Source organism: Ziziphus jujuba, chromosome 1 (assembly GCF_031755915.1).
Source record: "Ziziphus jujuba cultivar Dongzao chromosome 1, ASM3175591v1".
NCBI classification, from domain to species: domain Eukaryota; kingdom Viridiplantae; phylum Streptophyta; class Magnoliopsida; order Rosales; family Rhamnaceae; genus Ziziphus; species Ziziphus jujuba.
The window spans coordinates 8,387,305-8,406,763 of record NC_083379.1 but is presented as its reverse complement, the minus strand read 5'-3'; the positions used below and the strand labels follow the sequence as shown (position 1 = coordinate 8,406,763).

The following is a 19,459-nucleotide window of genomic DNA, read 5'->3' as shown; positions in this document are numbered from 1 at the left end:
TGTTTTAAATAAAAAAAAAATTAAAGTTGCTTTGATTACTCAAGAAAAAAAAAAGTTGCTTTGATTACATTATCAAGGCTATAGAGTTTACGTACGCTACATAAAAAGGTTATAGTGTTACCAACTCACGTTATACAAATTTTTAAATATAGTGCTTAAATATTCTTTCCCAAAAAAAAAAAATTATATGTATATATATATATATTAATAGTCATCTAATCATCTTCAAATTTAATCTCAAAAATTGTAAATTTATTTTATCATTTTTTGTAAAACTTGTAGCAATAATATTGTTGGAAAATAAGCTTAATATATATTGTTAAATTTATTTTTATTGGCTTTAAGATTTTAAAATAAATGATAACATAATATAATATCAGAATTTTGATGATGGAATGTGTTAGAATAGTGTTGAAAAATAAGTTTAATATATATTATTGAATATGACTTACTTGCTAACTTAATTTTTAAAATAAACGGCAACTTTATAAGTATAACTTTGGATTTTGAAATGATAAAATTTCATATATTTAAATGAAATTTTCTTAGGATTTGTCATGAGATGGAAGAGCTCAGTACTTGTGTGTATGTATTATTATTTAAAAAAAAAAAAAGAAAACTCTTATTTGTTCATTTATTAATTAGGATACAAAATTTGAGGGTTAAGCTAAACCCAACCCAACAAATTTATTGATTCTTTAATGCTAGAAGAGAATAAAGAAACATCCAAATTGAACTTTCGTCGCAGCTAATTAATGTTATACAATAATGGTAGAAAACTCGCTAATTAAGTAAACTTAGCCTAAATCCCTATATAAGAATTAAATGTGAATCCCAACTTATTTATTTCTATATACAACTAATAAAAATTCAATGCAAAAGGTATTTCAATTATTACTTGCAAGAATCATAATTCAACCTAATAAAATCTTGTCCCTCTATGGAGAAAATTGTGCACTAATTGCGCTCAAAAGAAAAATGAATAAGTTGGTAGAGAAAAAAGGCAAAAATTTTCACTTAAGCATACCTGTGTCTATGTGAAAACAAAAGCCAAAAGGTGTTTGATTACGTGATTTCTCAATGTAATGGGGCTCACGCTTCTTTGTATAGTTTGGTTATGGTTGGTCAGATCAGAAAAAAATGGAACTTTTATTATTATTATTATTATTATTATTGGGGTGAGATCTAATTTAATAAGAAGCATGCAATGCCATGATAAAAAAAATCATCGAATCACGATTATCGCTTTCTTAATTCTAATGCTTCTGATTAACAAATTGTAAATCATCATTATTCTGCTGCGTCGCATATGATTTTTATAATGGTCGTTCAGTGTCTTTTTTTATTTTTTTATTTTTTTATCCATCAATGATTGATATTTTGGTCAATGGAGTTCAATTCAACCAATTATGATGTGTTTGATGTGGGAGCCACACGGATACAGAGCATATGCATGTAATAGATATGCCTTGCTCCAATTCCTACCAAAAAGTTACACTTGGAAATTAATAGCACAGGGAATAAAAGAAAAGGCGACAGTTGGACATTTAAATTTCATAATTAACAGATTAGCAATTTTTTTGGCTTTGCAGCTTATAGGATGATATCGCCTTTTGAAATTAGGTGAATAACTTTGTGAAGAATAATATACTATAAAATTTAAATAATAATTTATTCATTATTTGTTGTTAAATCAAAGTCCAATCCCATGCTTAAATTTATAATTAAGGCATGGAAATTCAACATATTTTTAAGAGTTAAACTAATGTTGTATATATATATATATATATTATATTTATTTCTTCACACATCTTCTTTTTTTTTGTTTTTTGGGTTTGCTAAGAGCCCAAAAGATTTTATTACTCATGTTTTATTCTATTTTTCAGCAGTGAAATTTGGTCCAATATTCTTTTTTAAAGGGCTATAAAAGGGCGTTTGGTATGCCGGATAGGTCCGGATCGGACAGGATCGGATAGGATCGGACATGATAATTAGTGCAGTACTATGTTTGGCATAATTTCAGACTGAATGATGAACTAATTGTACCATATTTGGTGCCGAATCGGACTGGATAGGACTATTTTGTAATTATATTTTTAATTTAAAAAGAATAAAAATTTTAAAAGTTAAATTTATATGAAAAAAAATTATTACATCTAATTAAGGTTGTACATTTATATATTTATATATACATGCAAAATATGCAAAATTTGTTGTATACACCCACAAATAATATTAATATATAACTTTAGAAATAGTTTAAAATTAACTTAAAACATAGTATGCCATAAATAACAATTAATTAAAAATAAATATATTTTAATGGTATGCATAAGACAATTGAATATTTTTTCAACCCATAAATTACATGAATATATTGTTTCCAAAACCAATTAAAATAAAATTTTAGTATGGTAAATCATAAATAACAATTATTCACAAATAAAGAAATAATTAACAGTATATGTAATTAAGAACTTGTTGATAATATAAGAATATCCATATCCAAATTATATGTATATGTATATAGATTTCACATGTAGCAATTCAAATAACAAGTACTACATAAATATAAATATATTGGATTTTACAAGGATAATCTACTTATAAAACAAATAAGTAAATACACTTGTTGATAGCAATCCAAATAAAAAACCTACTATAAAACCATTACGCCATTCATTGTTCAATTGAGCATGTGTATGTGTGGTGGTATTTTGTATTAGATTTGCGTCATTACGATTCCGCATCAGTCGTTCTACATACTCAACATATGCAATTTCAGCTTCTTGGGTTGTATTATATGCTTGATATAAATTATCTCTAAATCCTTGCACTTGTTGATGATATTCAGGTCAAGAATTATATATCCCTGGTTCTCTACCTTTAAACACAACATAAACTCTTCTCTTTGCCATTTGATATTCCTGCATATAAGAATACATTATAATATAATATAGTAATACAATTAAAAAAACAATAAATCAACTCAATCACGCGCATATGAATATTCTAAAACATAACACATAATCATAAAATTATCCTTACATGCAAATTTAGAAATAAACATCCACTACCATACAACAAGTTCATAAGTTTCAAACCTAATTGTTCATAATTATCATCCTCCCATACATAAACAGAAATATGTAGTCCACTAATTTACTAAATTAGTTATCCAAAAAGTCACGAGCAAATGCAATCTTCCCCGCATCCGTTTTAATAACCTTAAAAACCTCTATATTCGATGGATCCGATCTCATTGCCTTAGAGATTCTGAGGTTGTCACTAGCCTCAAATCCTAACCTGTCAACCTCCATAGCTAAATATTGTGGATAATTCGGATTTTTCCAACTTTGCAGCCAATTTATCAAATAATTTCTCTGCTGCATTGCCTAACCCGGCTACAATGTCATCGTCCTTCAATTTAGATTTTCGTTTACCTCTTGCTTGGACTTGTGTAGATGGTTCACTACCTCCTCGATTCACAGATATTAGAGAATCGACATCATCAATTGGTTCATTTGCAGAGTCCAGATTTATTTCATTTATCATATCAATTGGAGTTTGTGCTCCATGTTCGGTTGCCCGATCCTTCCCAAAAATATTAGCAAGCTTCTCATAAATAGGAAAAGGTTTTCCTCTTCAACCTTTTGCACTTGGGGCACTCTAAAATACAAAAAGCCAACATTTAGCTAAGAAAAAATAAATGCTAGATAACAAACTAAAATTGAAATTAACATATATTTTCAAATAATATTCAAAACCTGCACATATGCTTGCCAAACTTCTTCATTGTCAACCTCCACACATTTAAGAGAGTCATTCCATCCAAATCCACTTTTGTTCAACATGTCATATATTATACCATATTGCTTCTTCCACTTTCTCATCTTCGACTCAATATGTGGATTGGCTCGCAGTTTCGAATTAGGACACAGATCAGATAGTCGCCTCTCAATCATAGTAAGTGTGCCAGGCTTAAATGACCCTGTATCACAATGTTGCCCACTAGCTACAGCTTCATCTAAGATAATCAGCAAAGCTTCTTCCTCACGTTGAGTCCATGTACGCCTAGAGTCACCACCCCTATTATCGTTACTGCTACCTCCAGCTTCCATTGCTATTTATGTAAAAATTCCATGATTCCAATAATACCATAACAAATATGAATTTAATAACAAGTAACAAAAATCTCATATGTTATATTTAATATAATTTAGTCTTCATACAAAAGATGTAACAAACACCATAAAATTAAACAGTTACAAAATTATATAAATTATAACAATCAACTATTAACCACGACGACTTCTTCACTAATCAAACATATGCCTAGCTAACTCATTTCTCCAATTAGTCCATTGATCTGAAGAACCAATTGATCCTATAATATCTTCCTCCCCACTTATGTCAGCATCGTTCCTCATATCAAACTCAGCTTCTCTAGGATCAAGTGCCATTTCTCTCCTAATAAAATTATGTATCAAACAACATGCAATAATTATCTTAATTTGAGTTGAAATTGGATAGGACGATGGACTTCTTAAAATTATCCATCGCATTTTTAGAACCCCAAAACATCTTTCTATGATATTTCTAGCAGATGCATGCTTCATATTGAAATACTCTTCATGATTTGCAGGTGCACAACCATCTTTCCATTTGGAAAGGTGATATCTTGTTCCCTTATATGGTGTAAGAAGTCATTCACCATTAGTGTAATCAGCATCCACTAAATAATAATAACCTAACACAGAAAAATGACTCCTATTAGATAACGTAATGTTAGTCCACTACAATATAAACTTTTAGGATTGATCTTACCGGTGGGTACTTTTAATCTATTTGGCATACTTAATGCATCTCGAAGTACTCTTGAGTCTGAAGCGAAACCTTCCCAACCAGGTAATACAAATATAAATTCCATATTTGGGTTACATACACCTAAGACATTTGTGGCTATCTCACCCTTCCTGGTTCGATATCTCGGCTTATCGATTTCGGGTACATTAACTTTAATATAAGTTCCATCTAATGCTCCCAAACAATTCTATGTCACAAACAAAGTTAGTTACATAAGATATTGCCACGTATATCTACGAATTAAATAGAGTAACCAAACTAATTGATCAACATACCTTAAATATTTTCCATCTATCATCCGAACAATTATCTGACACAGGTTCAGGATGCCTCAACAATGTCCCATGTAAACGTAACACTCCATTCAACACTGAATTGAAATATCTATTAACTGTTTCCCCCGATCTATTGAATCTAGTGATAATTGTACGGTTCTTTGTATGATGAGCAATTACATGCAAAAATATGCACACTTGCTCTTCCAATATAACAGTACCATCTTTTTTAACATATCCATCCTGGCGTAATAACTGACATAAAATACCAAATGTTCTCCTATCCATCCTAAGTTAACTAATACAGTTAACATCATTGTCCAACAAACTAGTTACAAAAGACGAACGCAACTCTGTAGTCCTATTTATTCGATTCCTAACACCTCTATCATTTCTCACTCGCATTGCTACATACATGTACATAAACCCGACAACTATAAAGCATGTAGAAAAATATTCTAATGCCTTATCATTTGGAAGCATCAACAATGCAGCTAATTTTCTTCGATCCATATTCACTACAAAAAATAAAAAAATAAAAAAAATAAAAACAAAAACAAACATAACATTTTAATGTAAAAAAAAATTATAATTTACAAAAATATATCTTGAATGAAAATTAGTAAGACTTCTAATAATTATAGTAAAAGTAATAATCCCGATTACAACTAAATATTCAAATAAATATATTACATTAATCAAAATGACAGATGAACATTAATCAAAGAACTAATAATTTTTTTAAAATTTTTGGCTAAAAAAAAAATTCCCCAATTCAATGCCAAGTGTTACATAATTTATAAAACCACTCAATTATGTGTCAGGGGGAGAATGATAAACTTCTATATTAGGTTTACTTTGTTTGGGCTGTCTAGGACATGGTGGTCTAAGTGATGAGATGCCAAAAATCTGAATATATTTGGTTTGACTTAATATTCACATGCTGAAATGTTTCTTCATTCATTTGTATTACTTATTTATTTATTTATTTTTTATTTTAGATGATGAATTTTGATTGCATTTGACAAAATATGTAAACCAAAAAACCAAGGAAATTTAAATCATCGATAATCCCTACTAATAACATGTAAATTTGTTTTCCTTAATTGAAAATGCAAGTAAAGAGCAGCAGAGGTATGAAGTACACGTATCAACAAGAATTGAATATTTAACGACAGTGGAAAAAGTTATTTAACGACAGTGGAAAAAGAATTGAAGTACACGTATGTCATCCACAAACATGAAGTATACAAGGTGGGTGACCATGTTATTTAACGACAATGGAAAAAGTTTGTTAACTGTCACTATCTATATGTAAGATTTTTCCAATGCAAGGACATCTTGCTAGCCCATTTCTAATTGGAAATTCAAAACTAGAAAAAACTCAGTCTGATCTGGTCAAACATAGAAAAACTGAATATTATTAATATCTTAAAAGTGTGTATATATATATATGGATTTTGATCTGTGGGAAACATTTCCTTATTCTTGGAATCTAAAGGTGTGGCAAGTACTTTAGCAGAAAGTCTTGGTTCATGAGGATTATGAAACATTGAACCTGTACAAAACCAAAGCCTAACAAAAAATAAATTGCCAAGAAATATAATCAAGCCTTGGTTCATGAGGATTACGAAACGTTGAACCCATAGAAAACCAAAGCCTAACAAAAAGTAAATTGCGAAGAAATATAATCTCTTCTTTGTCATATACGTACCCTCAAACAAACAATTCTTTAGGGAACAAAAATCTAAATAAACCATGCTTATCTAGAAGCCTAGATTAGGAAAAGAAAAGAAAAAATATTATATGATCTCTTCTAATAATAATATTTAGAAGTCTAGTTAGATATATCCATAGTTTTTGCGATAAGGTGGTCAACAGATGGTCAACGAAGATTTATAAAGCCTTATCACCCAGTCACTGCAAAGGGATGTTGAATTTGAAAACCGTGTAATGTCCACAGTAAAGAGAAATTCAAATAAATTAAGAAAGGAAATTGCACATCATAGTGCTCTTCTGCCAATTTTTCCCTTAAACTTTCACACATACAGTATTTAAAATCATAATCATTGTTATTAGGGCAGAACTATCCAATAATTAATTAGCCCTAAGCTATTTTGTTCACTATTTCTTTTCCTCTTATTAGTTGCAGTCCCACTTTTGATTTTAACTTTGTTTATTTAGCACTTTTTAAAGAATCTCATGGTGAGATTAAGGACCGAGTCCTATGTACTAAGCTATTAAAGTAATATTTTTTACAAATAGCATTTTGACCAGTAAATGAATTGATTTAATGGTGTATAAATCATGATCATAACTTCTCAATGCTTATTCACCCTGAATATATTCATTCAAAGGTCAATATGACTTGTCAAAAGTTATCATACACATAGTTCACATATTGATGGTGAAGAATGAAGTGGTTCCTCATCTTTCTCTGTTTCTCTAGCATGATGTGCGCTACACTTGTTTTTATTTTCCATATTAAATTAAAAAGCAATGCATTCAAAGGATAAATTGCAGTAAACTAATAACATAAAAAAAAAAACAGAACAGTCTAATCAATGAATGTTAAAAGGAGAAAGAAAAATATGTTAGAAATACATTGACAATCATATTTGTAGGTAGATAGCTGCATACCTCAACTGTAGATAACGGCTTTTGTTGGCTAATTGATTTCCAAGTTCACTTAACTCCGATACAGAATCAGCATTCATAGCCTACGCATAGAAGGACAAGTCCAACATAAACAAATGTATAAACTTGACATGACTGTACACTAAGCATTGTACATATGGAAGAAGAAATAAAATTGCAGAAAAAAAACAATGGCAGATGGAAGGAGAAGAAGAAGGACGAAGATGAAGAATGAAGAAGGAGAAATTTTTTCTACAAATATGTATTAGCAGATTGAAGAAGAAGAAGAAATAAAATGGCCAAAAAAAAAAATGGAGGCCTTCTTCAACAAGTCCACCATGGCAACAAGCCGAAAGCAAACTGGTGAAAGTCACTGAATTGGGTTTTACTCCATAAGCATCCATTTCATCGAAAAGCTTCAAAGCTTCTTTTCCCTTTCCATGAATGGCAAGCCCGGTTGCCATTGCTGCCAAGTTAAGACATTTTTCTCTTCCATTCTCATAAAAATGGTTAAAGCACTGTCAAGATATCCACATTTTGAGTACATATCGATAAGACCCGTGCCAATAAACACATCATTTTCGAAAAAGGAATCGTCTTCTCAATATAACCATGAACACAAGCACCAGTTTCCAATACACCCAACTGAAAAGCTGTGGAAAGAATGCAAACCATAGTAGTATCCGTTGGTTTCACTCCACAATCATCTTCCAACATGCCTCGAAACAAAACCAATGCTTCACGGGCGATTTCTCTCTGTGAACAATACCCCTTGATCATCACATTCCAGGTAAATGCTATTTCTCATTATCATTTCATCAAACATTCTCCTTGCTAAACTAACATCCTTGTTACTTGCATAGAAATGTATGGCAGTGGTTTGCAACAAAATATTAGACATAGTACCACGTTTCAGCATCTGGGCATGGGTTTGTCGCCCTACCCATAATGTTGGCACGGAAGGAAATCAAGCACAAGCTCCAAGAACGAAAATGTAAGTAAAATGATCAAAAACCAAGTCTCCCCTTGATACCCAATCAGCAAAAACTAGAATAGACTCCTTGGTTGAGAGCATCTTATCAAAGTGTTGAAGAGAAAGAGGTTTGGTTTGTCAAAGTGTTTGAAAACTGAATAGGCATAGTTTTGGATGCTTTGTGGGTCTGGTAGGGTGCAGTATTGCTGGATTAGTTTTGCCAAAATGGAAGGTGAATTGAGGCCATTGATGATCAACTGGGCGTGGGTTTGTTTGACCTGGGAATTGGATGTTAGTTTCTGGTGTAAGAGAGCAAGTGCTCTGAGTCTTGGTAGAGAGTGCATGTGACTGGAAGTAAAACAGAGTTGGAGAAGAACAGCCCATAACAGCAGAGGGTTGCTGAGCTCTCTTGAATGTTTTCAGAGAGTTGTAAAAATGCATATAAAACTATAAAATCTGGTCTTTGGCAACCGTTCTCTCCTCTCACACCTCGCAGCCATAAGACAAAAAGTGACAACTTTGGCTTATCATATTAATTAAATCTGTAAAAGTATAAGCTAAATACTCAACAAAATAAAGAAGGAAAAAGTTATAAGCAATTGCTGATTGGAAAATTATACAGCTAATCAAGGCCAATTTAATTTATTGGGTATTACTCCAATAATTTATTCAGTTAATCATAGGCTAAGCTGCATGAATAGCAAAATCAATATTATTTGTGCATTTTTGTGATTGATTTTCCATTTTTCTTTAAAAAAAAGAAGAAATAAAATGGCCAAAAAAAAAAAAAAAACAATGCCAGATCGAAGGAGAACAGAGAACGAAGAAGAAGAAGAAGAAGAATAAGAAATTTTTTCTACAGATTTGTACTACCAGATTGAAGAAGAAGAAGAAATAAAATGGCAAAAAAAAAAAAAAACAATGCCAAATTGACGGAGAAGAAGAACGAAGAAGAAGAAGAAGAAGAAGAAGAAGAAGAAGAAATTTTTTCTATAGATTTGTCCTACCAGATTGAAGAAGAAGAAGAAATAAAATGGCAAAAAAAAAAAAAACAATGCCAGATCGAAGGAGAAGAAGAACGAAGAAGAAGAAATTTTTTTTCTATAGGTTTGTACTACCAGATCGAAAATAAAGTTGCAGAAAAAAACAAATTGCCAGATCGAAGAACAAGACAAACGAAGAAGAGGAATATGGAAGGAAGGAAATAAATGAAAAACGAAGAAGAAGAAGAAGAACAATGTAGATGAAGAAGAAGAAGAAGGAGAACAAAGAAGAAGAAGAAGAAAAAGTCTTTTCTATGGTAGATCAAAGAAGAGGAATATGGGCAGATCTAAGCCCTAAAAAAGAAATAAACTGAAACATGAAGAAGAAGAAGCAGACAAACAATAAGAAGAGAAAGAAGAAGAAGGCAAACTCACAGATTCAAGAAGAAGAACACCACCATGAGCTTGATCTGGGCAGGGCATGCGAGAGACACCAGTAAAGCCTTCGATTAGCTTCAGACAGAAACTTGACCCAGGGGGAAGGACGGGTCAGCTTAATCCTCCTCTCGGGGGATTATTCTACTGTAGCGGTTAAGTTATCCACTTCTTCATTTGCTCCTACCAAACACCGGATTGGGACACAATCCTGTCCAATCCGGTGAAACAAACACGCCCTAAGGATATTTGTCTTTCTCCTCTCAAATGTTTTTGTTTTGCCTTTTAATTTTTCAATATTTCTAGATTACCCTTTTCAAATATAAAGGAAAAGGAAAACACTAATGAGACGTATTCCATTTTTTCTCTAACCTAGACGGAGCATGAAGAAAATATGAAGAGAAGTGAGAGAGAATGAGGTCGTTGCTAGCCATCAGAGGCAGAGAGAGGTTAGCACCATTTGAATCGAAGATGGAGAGAAGCCACCTCAAGTCGCCGATTGAGGATTCGAGAAGGTTCACGCTTTTCGAAAATCGACAGTGGTTGTGTGGTGAAAACCTGATGGAGAACACCGTTGTGCTTTCACTTACGGACCAAAGTGAGGGCACGATCGAAATTCCAACACAAAAGAAGCATTTCGGGTGAGTTTTCATTTCATAAGGAAAAAAAAAAAAAATACACATTATAACTTTTCATTTCCCTCCCCATTTTTTGTCTTTCCTGTTCTTCTTTTCTCTTTTGTTTCTGACATTTTGTCTGAACCATGGCAATTTCAAGCTACATTGTCCCCGGGTATCTCCTATAATTTCTCATCAATTTCTCACTTGAATCGGGTATTGCTTCAAAACATTTTCAAAACCCATGCATTTTTTTTTTTTGGTTAGGGTATGGAAATAGGAGAAACTGTGATTTAAAGCTCAGTCCAATGGGATTCCTTATAAAAGGAGGTTTGGTGAGCCTTCAAATGCTAACCTACAGTTCTGCTTCAAACAAATTTCATACTAGGAGCACTTTGGCTAGTTTTATATAAATCATTTGTATTTAAAAGCTAGACACAATATGGTATGCGTATTTCATCTTAAACATAAATGCATATATCGTACTCAAGCATTACTATCCATAATTTGAAAAGGAAACTTGATGACATTATTATGGTATGTGCTGCAGTGACAATAAAAAGGATAGCTTTATAAATTTTGGAGAGAGCAATAGGAGTTATAGTGAGAGAAAAGGAAGTTCATGCTTATTTTTATGATATTAAGACCAGTAATTATTTGCACCTAAAGATGACTACCTCAGCCAAAATAGTGTAGAATATATAGCTGCCAATAGCTGAATTTAGCGTAATCCTCTATAGAAAGTAGCCCTGTAAGTACTGGATTGTGAGAAAGGAAAGGAGGAAGAACAAATGTTACCTAGGTTTAATCTATCTTGTATACTTCCTTTAACAGACTCTGGACATTCAAAACCTTGTGCATACATACTGAATATTCTTCATCTTTTTGGTGTTAGGTCAGTCATCATCCAATGATTGTTGCTTGTCACTGTGAAGGTAAAGGATGGAAATTTTAGGGTGATAGCAATTTGAAGAGTAAATTTTAGGGTCACTCAATTCAGCTTATTCATGTTGTTCTTTTAATGGTGGAATTTGACGACAGAGAAAATTTTCAATGGAGTAAGGTAATGACTAATGATTCGACTAATATTCCCTTTTTTTTTTTTGGTTAAAAAGAAATATTTTTTATATTATTTATTTTTTGTTGTGTTGCTGTTCTTTTTTTCTGCTAGGTTACAACATCAATTAACAACCTTATATTGGGAAAGCTCTATTGTGACCACTGTGGTACAATGCATATACAGAGGAATCATAACTATTCCTGCAAGCTGAAATTCAAGGAGCAATCTATCATTGACCAAAATCCTCACCAGGTATTCTTTCTTTATCTTTTAATTTTCAAATGTTTTACTTGCATATAGTTTTATATGGATATTTGGAGGTCTTCTTGGATGACTGAAAAAAAGCATGGCAATTTTTTTTCTCTAGGAACGTAATTTGGCATAACTTCTTCAATTGTTTGGTTTGTTTTTTTGTGGAATGAGATATAATTATGTTGTTTAATAACTTTAATTTAATTTGACTGAAATTATACTAGGTGGAGGCTATCAAATTATTGAAATCTCTCTCCATATTTGTTGACAAAGGATTTATTTTATTTTTTTGAAAGCCTAATATATAATAAAGTCTGGACAGCCTATAATCCCATTATATTGGAAATATAATTCCTTTAGTTTCTGAATATGATGATACCAACTTTGAATCCTCCAAAGGGGTTTGAGTTGACAGCAACAGAAATTTTTATTAGTTAATCCTTTATGGGAGTTGAAGTTGTCTGCAAGAACAATATGTATGGATTATGAGAGGTGGAGCATGAATCATTTTCTTACCCCTTTGATTTTATTTTGCTTCTAGAAGAAAGCCGTTTTTTTTTTTTTTTTAGATAAATACATCAAACCAAAGGATTCTATTTTTGGGTGAGCAGAATGGATTGACGGTATAGATTCTGTTAATAAGTACTATAATATTGTTAACAAGCTTAAGGATTGTTCTTTTAAAATTATTGCTGTTTTCTTTTTCGGTCAGGTACATGGTTTAGTTCAAGATAGAAATGGAAAAACGATAGCAATACTATTTGGAAAATGGGATGAGAGCATGCATTGTGTGGATGGAAATTGTTCTGGGAAGGGAAAAGGATTGGAGTCTTGACCTGATGCCCAGTAGCTTTGGAAGAGGAGCAAGCCACCCCAGTTTCCTACAAGATATAACTTGCCACGCTTTACCATCACCATGAATGAACTCACCCTTGGATTAAAGGTAGTTTCGATGACTTCATTACTATTACTTAGTGCCCTGGTTTGAAACACTACACTGGAACATTTTTTCTTTCTTTTTTTCTTTTTCCTAATTGCATTTTTAGCATGGACATGAATTGATGACAAGAGATTTTAGAACATGCAAACAAAATAAAATCACTCAAGTGCTTTTAATTTTACTATTGTGTGAGTGGATGAGGACTTCTTAATCTTGATTGTAGTTGCAGGAAAAGTTGTCCCCTATAGATTTAAGGCTCAGGCCTAATCAAAGGTATCTAGACATTGATTGTTACAAATTTTTATCCCTCGCCACAGGTAACATACATTTAAGTAACCATTGTTGTTAAATTATTCATTTAAGTTATAATTTCCTGAAGCTTGTATCCCGAGGTACATAACAACATGTTGATTATTATGTTTTCTTGCAATCTTGATGTTACAGATAATGAAATTCAAACCATGCCATGGGCAGTGATTCTTGAAAAGATTGTCCAGCTACAAAGTTCGCAATAGCTCTGTGTGGTTAAGGATCTTTCTGCTCATGATGTTGTGATGCGATTGATGCGAAAGGAAAACTACTTGATCAGAATGCTTAACAAGGGAGTACTTGCATTTCCAATCTCAAAATGGGTCCCTGGTGCTAGTCCAACTGTCAAATCTGGTTCAAAGGGAAAGCGCCATCGTTTGATACTAACTAAAACCCTTAAGTGGACCTTAAATGGGTGCATACTACAGAGCATGTTTGATAGGTATGTTAAATTTGACCATGCATTTCTTGTCATGGATTTCTGTTCATATTTAAGATACATATTTTGGTTGGTGTGTACAGTTGGACATATGTCAAGATGTAATATGTAAAATGTCCATTTCATATTTCTTAGACAATATGTAGAAGACAAGAAGTTATTTTTAAATTTGGAAGTTCTTACAAGTTTGTTCTTTTCAAGGGATGGTTACTTCTTATCCTAGATGCTTTATTGAACTTTATACCTTGCCTTTTAAAAGATAAGGTGGCAACGTAAATTAGAGATAGCCCTCAAATAATCAGACAACCCTTTATAACGAGGAAATTTAAAATGTTTAAAAACTTGATATAATTAAACCTATGATTTTATCCAAGGATTTGACTTTTGTTCATTTTCCAGTAAAAACATGTCACGTTTAATTTTCTGTTGGCAAATTGATATCTTAGAATGAATAAATTTTTTGCAATCAATTTATTTGGTTTGAATTCTGATTCTTCCTTATTTTATTTAAAACTAATAATTTAAAAACTTAGAACCAAGTGGAGTTGGAAGGTTTGAAAAAAGCACACATTCGAGATGGCGTTGCAATGGTGCAATATCTTGCCTGGTTGGATAAGCAGGTAGTCCGTGAAACTTGTGCATCTGTTTATTTCTTGGACAAGTAGTCAATATACCCTTTTTGGAGGAAAAGCTTTTTATGAAAACAATAAAACTAAAAAATAAATAAATAAATAAAAAGATGTCTAAGCTGTTAGTGCATATACAAATGCATGAGATATATGGGGTTTCTGGTTACTTCTTGGAAGGAGACGAAGTGACTAAGAAAAAGTAATTGTAAGTTCATTTTTTGTTTTTTGTTTTTTTTTTTTTTTGTTTTTTTAGGTTGTTATGCAACATCCAACATTTGATTGAAACACTAGTTGAGATGTATTGTAGCCTAAATATTGCCTGAAAAAGGAATGTAAAAGGACATAAACCGTATCAAACAACTTGTCAGTACACAGCTTGTGTATATTTCTATGTGTCTGCATGCAATGCTCTGCTTGTGCAGTTTCAATACACACTAATCAAATAATGATGCAATGATTGCAGGCAAACACTTAAACTAACAGAGGTGACTGCAAGCAATAAGCTGGAGAGTTTTCGTACAGTAAAAAAGGTACTGTGAACTTCAAATGAAAATTCTATATTATAATAAGTGGTAATGGTTGAAAATTCTATATGATATCTGTGAACTTCAAAAGAGGTATCTCTGATATTGTCATTTATGCACATGAGTGGTAATGGTTCTTAAGTTGTATTGCATGGGCACAACCTGCTTTTGAAGCAAGCATGGCAAATTTCACCATATAAAGATAAATAAAGTGTTTTCCAATTTCAAATGAACTTTGACATGGATATGCTAATTCCTACTTTAGCAACCACTTTCAAAAGCTAGCATGACATTCTATGCATAACAAATTCCAATATATCAAGAGAAATAAAGGGTTTTCCACTTTTAAAATGAACTTTGACATGGATATGTTAATTCCTACTTTATCAACTACTTTCAAATGTTCTTGTTAAAAAGTGATATAGTTGAAAAAGCTATACGGCAGTAAATGCTAATCTATTTAAAGCATGCTATACTGCAGCAAGTGCTAATCTATTTTATTTTTCCTTTTTATTATCATTATTATTATTATAATTTTTCAATTCTTGCAAAGTAATTTTATTTGCTTCATTTTACAGGTCCTCAAGGGTCATATTGCACTTGGGAATGTTCAATTTCCTAATGGAACCAACGGTATTTTATTTTATTTTTTAAATTGTGTATTTCATTTTAAGTGAAATGTATTGACTATATTCTTGTAAGATTGTGTGATAGGAAGGTACATGTTCATTTTCCTACAGGTAATGCCTTAGACATTCTTGCTTGAGTTCCACTATAGAAAAATGGTCTTGATTATCGGCATGGTACAGGCCACAGAATTGGGTCTTACCTTAATGTTCATGAAGGCAAGTGTGTTTTACTACTTTCCTATATTATTACTGGATATGAGCTATTACCTCAATTGCTAGATTTGAATCTTTATACTTCTTTATGGATACTCTAGGTATTTAATTATTTTCTTTGAAACTTGTATGCTAAATATTGTAACTAACCGCAGATATTTCGTTTGATTTCATCCAGGTATCAAATCGGTCTCTGTTATAGTGGAGGTGCCCTGTATGCTTTTAATGCTGTTACTAAAGTTTGGCATTATACCAATTGTGGTGCCAATTGGTGTTCGAGATTTTGACATTAATGGGAAACTTTAGGTCAAATTAGGATTGATACCAACAGAGCTTTTTGTAGGAGTTGTAATATTCTCTAGGTTTTATTCATAAAACACTTGTACATTTTTGTTTTGCTAATTCAGATTTAGTTTTTAGTTTTTCTACATGATTCTCATGTCAAGATGAAGTGTAAGGATCCAATTTCATTATTAAATTCTCCATATTGTTTAAGATGTGGAAAAGCAAGAAATAAGAAGGATGAGAATTTAAATGGATGGTAATTGAGTTCTTAAATATTGGCTCTCTAGTTTGGGACCATTTGAACTTGTTTGAATGGTATGCATTGAAATTTAGTTAGTTTTAAATTGGAGACTATTCCCAGCTTGAAAGCTTCTTCCAATTTCTTTTAAAATGAGGCTCCATGGTAGTATATCCAAAAGAGAGTAGTCAGGAAGGAATTAATTATGCAGTTGTGGAAAATATTTAAATAAATGGATATGAAAGTGTCGAATAAATGGAACCATCTTTCATTTCTCATTTACCCTCATTTCTCATTAACTGTCGAATAAAGTGGAAAATATTTTGCATGTTGTTGCATTTAACACACATTAGGGGACTTGTGAGGGTCAAAAAATTAATAAAATGTGATAACCAAGGGGTTTCGGTAATTACCGATGAAATCTACGGTAATTTTTCCAACAACTACAAATTGATTATCATAGGTTTCATCAGTAATTACCGAAGACCCTACGGTAATCAAATTTTTGTGCCCATTTAAGAACTTTTTCAGAACTTTTGGGATTTTTTCTCTTTAGGATCATTGAAGAAAGTATATTTTACATGTTGTTACATTTAACACACATTATGGGACTTGTGGGCGCCAAAAAATTGGTAAAATGTGATTACCACAGGGGTTTCGATAATTACCGATGAAACCTACGGTACTTTTTCTAGTAAGGACAAATTGAGTACCGTAGGTTGCATCGGTAATTACCGAAGACCTTACGCTAATAAAGTTTTTTGGGCAATTTGAGAACTTTTTCAGAATTTTTGGATTTTTTCTCCTTAGGATCATTAAAGAATGTATATTTTGCATTTTGTTGCATTTAACACACATTAAGGGACTTGTGGGAGCCAAAAAATTAGTAAAATATGATAACCATAGGGGTTTCGATAATTACCGATGAAACCTACGATAATTTTTTCAGCAACTACAAATTGATTGTCGTAGATTTCATTGGTAATTATTGAAAGCCCTACGGTAATCAAATTTTTTGTACCCATTTGAGAATTTTTTCAGAAATTTTAGGGTTTTTTCTCTTTAGGATCATTGAAGAAAGTATATTTTGCATGTTATTGCATTTAACACACATTAGGAGACTTGTGAGCTAAAATTAGTAAAATGTGATTACCACAAGGGTTTTGGTAATTACCGATGAAACCTATGGTAATATTTCCAGTAAGGACAAATTGATTATCGTAGGTTGCATCGGTAATTACCGAAGACCCTACGGTAATAAATGTTTTTTGGCAATTTGAGAACTTTTTCCGAACTTTTGAAAGTTTTTCTCCTTAGAATCATTAAAGAATGTATATTTTGTATGTGTTGCATTTAACACACATTAGGGGACTTGTGAGGGCAAAAAAATTGGTAAAATGTGATTACCACAGTGGTTTCGGTAATTACCGATGAAACCTACGGTAATTTTTCCAGCAAGGACAAATTAATTACCGTAGGTTTCATCGGTAATTACCGAAGGTCCTACAGTAATCAATTTTTTTTTGCCAATTTGATAACGTTTTTAGAATTTTTGGTGATTCTATTCACGGCTTCTCTGGCCTCCTTGACACTGATTTTTCAAAAGAAGCCTTGGCAAGCAATGTTAGAAACTTAAAAACACCCACAAATCCTAGTAGAACCGGAACAAAACCACCATTTGCTAAAGACCTAGATTCTTCCGATCCACCATTCAAGTATTTCTGAAGCAGTAGAGAAGAAACAACCACAAGTGAGAAGGTAAAAGCATTTCGATACTCGTAGAAATAAAGGCGGGATTGAAGATGAACATCGTCGAGCATTAGCCTGAAGATCTGAGCATTGCTTTCTTCGAACTCAAACTTGTTGTCTTAGATTTGGCCCTCTTTCTAATCTCAGCATTGGCTTTTTATGAAAATCCAGAAGCCAAATCGGAGGAGCCACAAATGGTTTCTTTATATTAAATCTAAAATAAAGGACATAAAGGTCTTTTAAAATTTTTTTAAAGATATAATGGATATTAAAGGGTTAAAAAAAAAAAGTTGACCGATGAAGGGGTATATATAGTCATAGGCCTTCTAAAGGGGACATTGGGCCAGCAGCATATAGATATTAGATTACTGCTCTTTATGGGCTTCATTGGAATAATTAGAGGCCCATATTTCATTCAAGCAAGGCCTGCTTCTGAAGGATAACAGAATGTCTTAGGCCATTTCTGCTCTGTATGGGCTTCACTGAAATAATTGTCAAAATTTCACTCAAGAAAGGCCTGCTTCTGAGGAATAACAGGAATGTCTTAGGCCCATGCTATTTATTAAAGAGGTTCATACACAGCAGTCTGGTAGAGAGATATGCTTATGGGGCTTGAACTTCAATTATTCATTAGCCAGAAAAAACCCAAGAATACCCAAACACCAACTTATGTTTTATTAGCAAAATGCCTTTTCAAAGCTCTACCAGTTAATGGTTGTTGCAATGAATTTATTTTATTTTATTTTATTTTTTGGGGTGAATCGAGATAAATCCGTTCGGAAACCACACGAGAGGTACAATCAAATTTTATCAGGATAAAATCCAAGAGCATACTTTTTGAGCTTTTATATTTTTTGTGCCTACACTAAACCCATGATTAAGGGGGACTTTTACAAGTTTCTTGACCGCTAGGCTACAAGTGTTGGCGCATACCTGCGTCCGACTTACCTTTTCATAATAAGATAAGAGAATCGTTTTCCTACTTACTTTTGTCGAACCATAAATTGAGACAAGGAGAATTCAAAAATGGTTTTTAAGATTTTAAACTTGTTAGAATGAATTCTTCTGGTAGCAAGAGACAATTAGATCACCCTCTACGTGGCTTCCTTATGTCGATTATATGATCAAGACTTCAATTCCTAGGTGGGACTTGGATCGATGTTGCATTTGTCTGATTAATTGCAAAAGTAGAAACATGAAACTATTAAACTATTTCCCACTAATTCTTTGTATCTTTGCCGAAATGATGTATATGTGGCTAAAATAACCAAGGTGGTGGTCTCTAAGATTGTGATAAACCATTATTGCAAAATTTGTTTTTGGATAACATTTAGCAATATATTTGGAATATTGTTCAAATTTATTTGGTTAGAATTTCAAAAATTCAATATGATAAGATTTACTCT

The 19,459-nt window shown here is 32.2% G+C and overlaps 1 long non-coding RNA gene and 1 pseudogene across 1 annotated transcript; one reads left to right on the top strand and one right to left on the bottom strand.

Annotated features, from left to right (window-relative positions):
- Window positions 1-4,319: 4,319 nt before the first annotated feature.
- Window positions 4,320-9,389, bottom strand: LOC125422183 (pentatricopeptide repeat-containing protein At3g18970-like; annotated as a pseudogene).
- Window positions 9,390-11,965: 2,576 nt separating this feature from the next.
- Window positions 11,966-13,423, top strand: LOC132800873 (uncharacterized). Its single transcript, XR_009635994.1, has 3 exons — window positions 11,966-12,098; window positions 12,811-13,041; window positions 13,262-13,423. It is a non-coding gene; the product is annotated as an uncharacterized LOC132800873 (long non-coding RNA).
- Window positions 13,424-19,459: the final 6,036 nt, after the last annotated feature.